The sequence below is a fragment of the Solanum stenotomum genome, chromosome 10, assembly GCF_019186545.1.
Source record: "Solanum stenotomum isolate F172 chromosome 10, ASM1918654v1, whole genome shotgun sequence".
NCBI lineage: Eukaryota > Viridiplantae > Streptophyta > Magnoliopsida > Solanales > Solanaceae > Solanum > Solanum stenotomum.
The window spans coordinates 54885269-54891268 of NC_064291.1; positions in this window are offsets into that span (position 1 = coordinate 54885269).

Consider the following 6000-nt stretch of genomic DNA (forward strand, 5'->3'; position numbering starts at 1 on the left):
CCCAAACAATGGTCTAACTTACAATTGGGCAAAGTACATAAATTCCACTAGTTTAGGTTTTAATTATTAAGATTTTCGATAGTTTCAAATATTACTTTCTCTACTATATTTCTTGCTTAGGATACATGAGTTTAAACCCGTGAGATACATCTATTTGCCGAATATATGATCTAATATTAATGTGGCCGATTTCCCCTCTTATGCAATCAGTTTCGCTACAACACCCGTTGCTCTAGCTAATTGCCCACCCTTTCCAAGTGTGATTTTTATGTTATGTATATATGGTCATGCCTAAGGGCATATCGATTGAAGAAGATTCTTCTAATTTCATGTATCTATTTGTATGATCTAATTTTAGCTACATGTATCTTTTATATGTATCTAGTATTAAATTGATGTATCAAGTATCAATTTCATATATTATACTCAAACACATATATCTCGAATACATATAATTATGTGTATCTAAATATGGAATGTAACTGAAACGCACGAATTTAGGAACAAATTACAACGGTATCTGCCTTATCATTAATCCAAAAAAATATATCAAAATTCTTCCTTCTTTTTTTAGCATCTGAAATTTTTCTCATAGATACATATAATTTTAACTCAGATACACGCGAACTCTTAACTAGATACATGTACACCTGATGTGTATCCAACATTGTTGCACTTGATGTGTACTTAATGGTGTATTTGTTCTATTAATTAAACCTTGGCGTAATTCTTTCATCTTGATTTGGGTGTTCCTATACTTAGATCTATTCTCGGCTTGAATGTTGGCGGATGAAGAGTCGGTCCATACAATGAAAAACTCATGAGTGAAAATAAACAAATAAAAGTTGTTTGATTTAGTATAATATTGCTAATGTGTAGCATTTTTTACAAGAATCATCTGATTTTAGGAATGGTCAGCCATTAAAGTGGTTGAGAAACAACTAAATAAAAAAATATAAAACCTAATTTGAAAAACTTTTTGAAATTGAACTTCAGAATGTTATGAACTCTAATTCAGGTACAAAACTAATATACATGAGAATAATAAAACAATAGAAACAAACCTATATGTACAATGTTGATTTGATCATGCAAACATGTATTGAGAGGATGAAGGAAGAAAGAGGGAGAAGATGAACAAATAATATGGCTGGTGGACGTGGGGGTGGGGGAGAAACGACAGTTGTAGTAGAGTTTTTTTTGACTTATCAATGAACCATTAATTAAGGAGTTTAAATTTAGCTTTTCTTTCCAACGAAGTGGACACGAATAGAAAAATAGAGTTCAAGAACAAATATTGACATACACATAATATATATTTTTAAGTGTTGATTCCTTCATACATACAACAAGAGAATCTTTTTTTTTTAAATCGCTTGTTTTTTTATGAGCAACTTTTATATATAACAAACACAAAATTCATATTTGTATGCTATAGCAAAGTTTGCATAATTGCGCTCTATAGCAAACACAAATATGTATATTTCGCTATACATATACAAAAGAAAGCAGTTGTATAATCTGCTTTGGCATATATATACAAAAAGATCAATCGTATAAAGTGAGAGAGGCGAGTGAGCGAGCGAGATCTGGGAGAGGGGAGAGAGGGGAACGAAAATATATGTATATATACAATTTTCTCTTGCTTTATACAAACACAACGCATTTTATACAATTTGCGTTTTTTGTATAAAGTGAGAGAGGCGAGTGAGAGAGCGAGATCTGAGAGAGTGGCGAGCGAGATCTAGGAGAGGGGAACGAAAATATATGTATATATACAATTTTCTCTCGCTTTATACAAACACAAACGCACTTTATACACTTGTGTTTGTATAAAAAACGAGAGAGGCGAGGGAGAGAACGAGAGTGGCGAGCGAGATTCATCAAGAGAGAGGTGAAATAGCAACAGTTTGCTATGAGGTACAATTAAATCAAACTATATTTATAGCATTTAATTTGAATTAATAATTTGTTATTACATACAATTTTCCCTTTTTTTATCTAATCACCGAACTTAACAGGGCAGCCCGGAGCACTAAAAATTCCACTATGCATGGGTCCGGAGAAGGGCCCAACGACAAAAATTTATTGTACGCAATTTTACTTTGCATTTCTTAAAGAGACTATTTCTAAGGCTTAAACCCATAGGCCATAACCATTTGGCTTTGTAAATCGTAACCTATTATCTTTGGGCCGGACTTGTCACATTTTGCCTATTCTGGTACTTGTTTGTTTTTTCTTAGCGGTATAGTTTAGCATATGATATTAAAATGATAAAGTTAATCGGCACAAAATTTGCCAATTATTTTTAATAAAATTATAATGACTTTCCTTCATATGTTTTTATAATTCATGTGGAAAATAATAAATTCAATCGAACACATAAATAAAACCTCCGTCTGGCTGTGGCTAAGATATTTGACCAGTTCCAATTAATTAACTTTTCTTTTGTTTTTTCATGAATCATCACCTTTTTGCCTAGAAGTAAATCATGACGGTGTTGAATTCCTCATAAATGGACGATAAAATAATCACAAGTGCATGAAAATGAGGCATCCATGATGCAATAAGAAAAAGTAGGGTAATGTTAAATGATTAGAGAATTTGGCCAGAAATTTTTAAAAGTCTAAAAAAAAATATTTTATTTTAAAATAAATTGATTTTTTTTATTTTTTAATTAAAATGTATTAAAGTTAAAAGGATAAAAATATTCAAAAAGGTAAAATAACATAGTGTGAAATATGTTATTTTATCATTTTGGACAAATTTTCTGGCCAAAAGAATTTTTTCGAAATAGTATATAGTTAAGGTTGTTAGACTTATAACCCCAAAATGCTCCCACATTAGCTTAGTGTTTTTTCATTTTCGTGGTTGCTAGAGATACACATCCTTCATATTTGCTGTAAAATGATATGCAAGAAATAAATTCTCCCAAAGTGTAAACTACTCTTTTAATTGCTCGATCTTCTTTGAAGTCATAACATCGTGGATGACATACAATATAATTGAAGAAAACCGTACTATTTCCCCCCAAGTGTAAAACTCTACAATTTTAAATTATTTATTTATTTTTCGTGAAAAATGTGTTCTTTCATTCCACACCACATTGATTCTTATTATTCGTTTCAAAAGAAATAATAATACCTTTTAAAATTTAAAAATAATAGAAATTAAACTTTTCATTAGATTTTTCTATAACTTTTATCGCCACACAAATATTGCAGAATAGGTAAGATATTAAGTTCTAAACTCTTATATCCATATAAATACAATAACGCATTAAAATTAATATTCTTTAGAAAAAATTTTAATTTTAAATTTTCATACTTATAGTCAAATTGAGCACGTCATATGATGGAAGATCTAGAATATATTATATTTTCGAATATTGTCGAAATATGTTTAATACTACTTCCCTTTTAAGAAAGCTAGTGTTCATATTTTGGATCATAAAAGGCAAAGAAGAAAACAATTTTTTTCGGGTTTAGACATCTGCTGGTAGGAATTTCAGGGTATATCACGATTTTCCACGTAAGGGAGGACCGATCGAAGTGTGAACATAATTGCTATAATTGTTTATTTTTTAGATTTTATAATAGTAAATACGTCATTCGAAAAATATAGATGACTTATTAAAGTACATATAAAGGAGAGAGGAAAAAAAATTAACATAAGATATAAGATAGTGAGCACTTTGTGCGCACTGGATAAATCTCCCAGAAAGCATTGAGGGGGATCGATCCCGAGTCATCCGTGTGAATAACCACCCTCCAAACCAACTGAGTCATCCTGAAGAACACTTTTTGAGTTTACTTTAGGTAAATCTTATTTCAGCCTAATAATATACAAATAACATAAAAATAGTAGTCACATTAGGCAAATTATGTACAACAAGTTCAATCAAAAAACGCATGCCAATGATATTGAACCTAAGATCTCCATTTGAAAAATTCTCTTACTAACCAACTATGTGATTTCTTAAATAATAATGTTATCGTATAAAATATTATAAAAATAGTATTGAATATTATGTATTAGTAATGATGAAATTAATATATTGAATTATCTCATATATATCCACTATTTGATTTAGTATATTAAAAATCGTTTCGTTTTTAATCATATTCATCCACATATTAAAAACGCAAATATAGCTCTAGACTCTAGTAGTATTAGTTATCCACCTTAAAATACTGAATTGAATATATAGAAATTGGAAATTCTATCAAATAACAAATTGAATAATATTATATAATTAATATATATATATATATATTTTAATACATCCTACCAAACAATTCCGCGACTAATAATTCGGCAGAGTAACATTTTTGGTCCTCAAATCCTCAGGTGAACTTAGCTCTTTCATTCAGTGAAGGGTCACCTAATGTGATAGAACCATTTTTTTGTTTTATTTCAACAGTGATCTTGGAAGTAGTAAATAAATAATGCGATCAAATATAAGTATACGATGTTCCAGCCGGAAAACAAAATACAATATTCCAAATTCCAATTAATCAATTATTAAGTGTATGTTTGATTATGGATAGTTTTCATTCTTTTTTTGGAATTTTATTTCAAAAAATTATTTTTAACATAAAATAATTACTATAATTTTTTAGAATTCAACTTGAAATTAAATTTCAAATTTTTTCGAAAATCAAGAAATATCAAATAGTTATTTTTTATGATTCTCATTCGAATCACTTCAAAATTCAAAATCAACTTCAATTTTGTAAATGTCCTACTATAACTCTAATTTTCGAATTCTATTTTCAACTTAAAAATAAATATGTAATTTTTTTTCATCTTTCACAATTCTTTTTATCCATACGCCTGCCAAATGAAAATGGAAACTCGATTAACGATATTGAATTTTAACTTTTTCTAAGTAAAATATGTAAGCAATGATGCAATACTGCATATTCTTCCAAAAAATCATATAAAATAATAATAAAAGAACAAGACAACAAATGTAGCTAAAAAAATTATTTATTTATTTTGGCCGGGGGAGTGCAGAAGCGGACCCACTAGCCGAGGTGTCAAGCGACACCTCCTCGTCAGAAAATTACACGATATATAGAAATCAAATTTTAGTTTAATAAATATATATATGTAAGTATCGATACCTTTTGACACAAGTTAAAAATAGTTTAGTCTAGTGGTTAAAGTGTTGTGAAAATTCCTCAAAGTCGTGTGTTATAATAGTCGTACTCATCTATTATTATGTTTTTTACAACAATATTGACACTCTTTAATACTCCTTCCGTTTAAAAAAGAATGACCTACTTTTTTTTCATTTGTTTAAAAAAGAATAACCTCTTTCCTATTTTGGTAACATTTACTTTCAGTTTTCCACGTGACATGTTTAAAACCACAAGATTAAAGGACAATTTTATATATTTGACATAATTTTAATTTAGGATCACAAGATTTAAAAGTCTTCTTTATTTTATTAAACTCCGTTTCAAGTCAAATTAAGCCACTCTTTTTAAAACGGAGGAAATAACAATTATAGAAGGAAAAAATAAGTTATTAGTATAAGACTTTTCAAAAGTTACTTATATGTTGTCAGCTACTTGCAAGCTGTCTATTTAAACTATTTGATAACGTGATTGAAAACCCCATGTATGATGGAAGACTTTTTAAGAAGTTACTAAGCTCGTTGCAAGTTATTTTCTTAAGCTACTTTAAAATCTATTACCGTACGTTTAAACTTTAAATAATTTTAGGGTGTGTTTGGTATGAAGGAAAATATTTTTCTAGAAAATGTTTTTCTGGAAAATAAGTAGATTTTTGACTTATTTTCTTATGTTTGGTTGGTGAGTATAAAATAATTTTTGAAATTTGTTTTTAGTGTTTGGTTTTTAAATGAAAAATGTTTTTGAGAAATATCTTTTATTTTTACTAGAGTAGAAAATAATTTTTGAAAACAAACTTAATTTTTTTTTCGATGGGTGAGTGGGGTGGGGGCTGGAGGATGGTAGGGGCGCTGGCGGG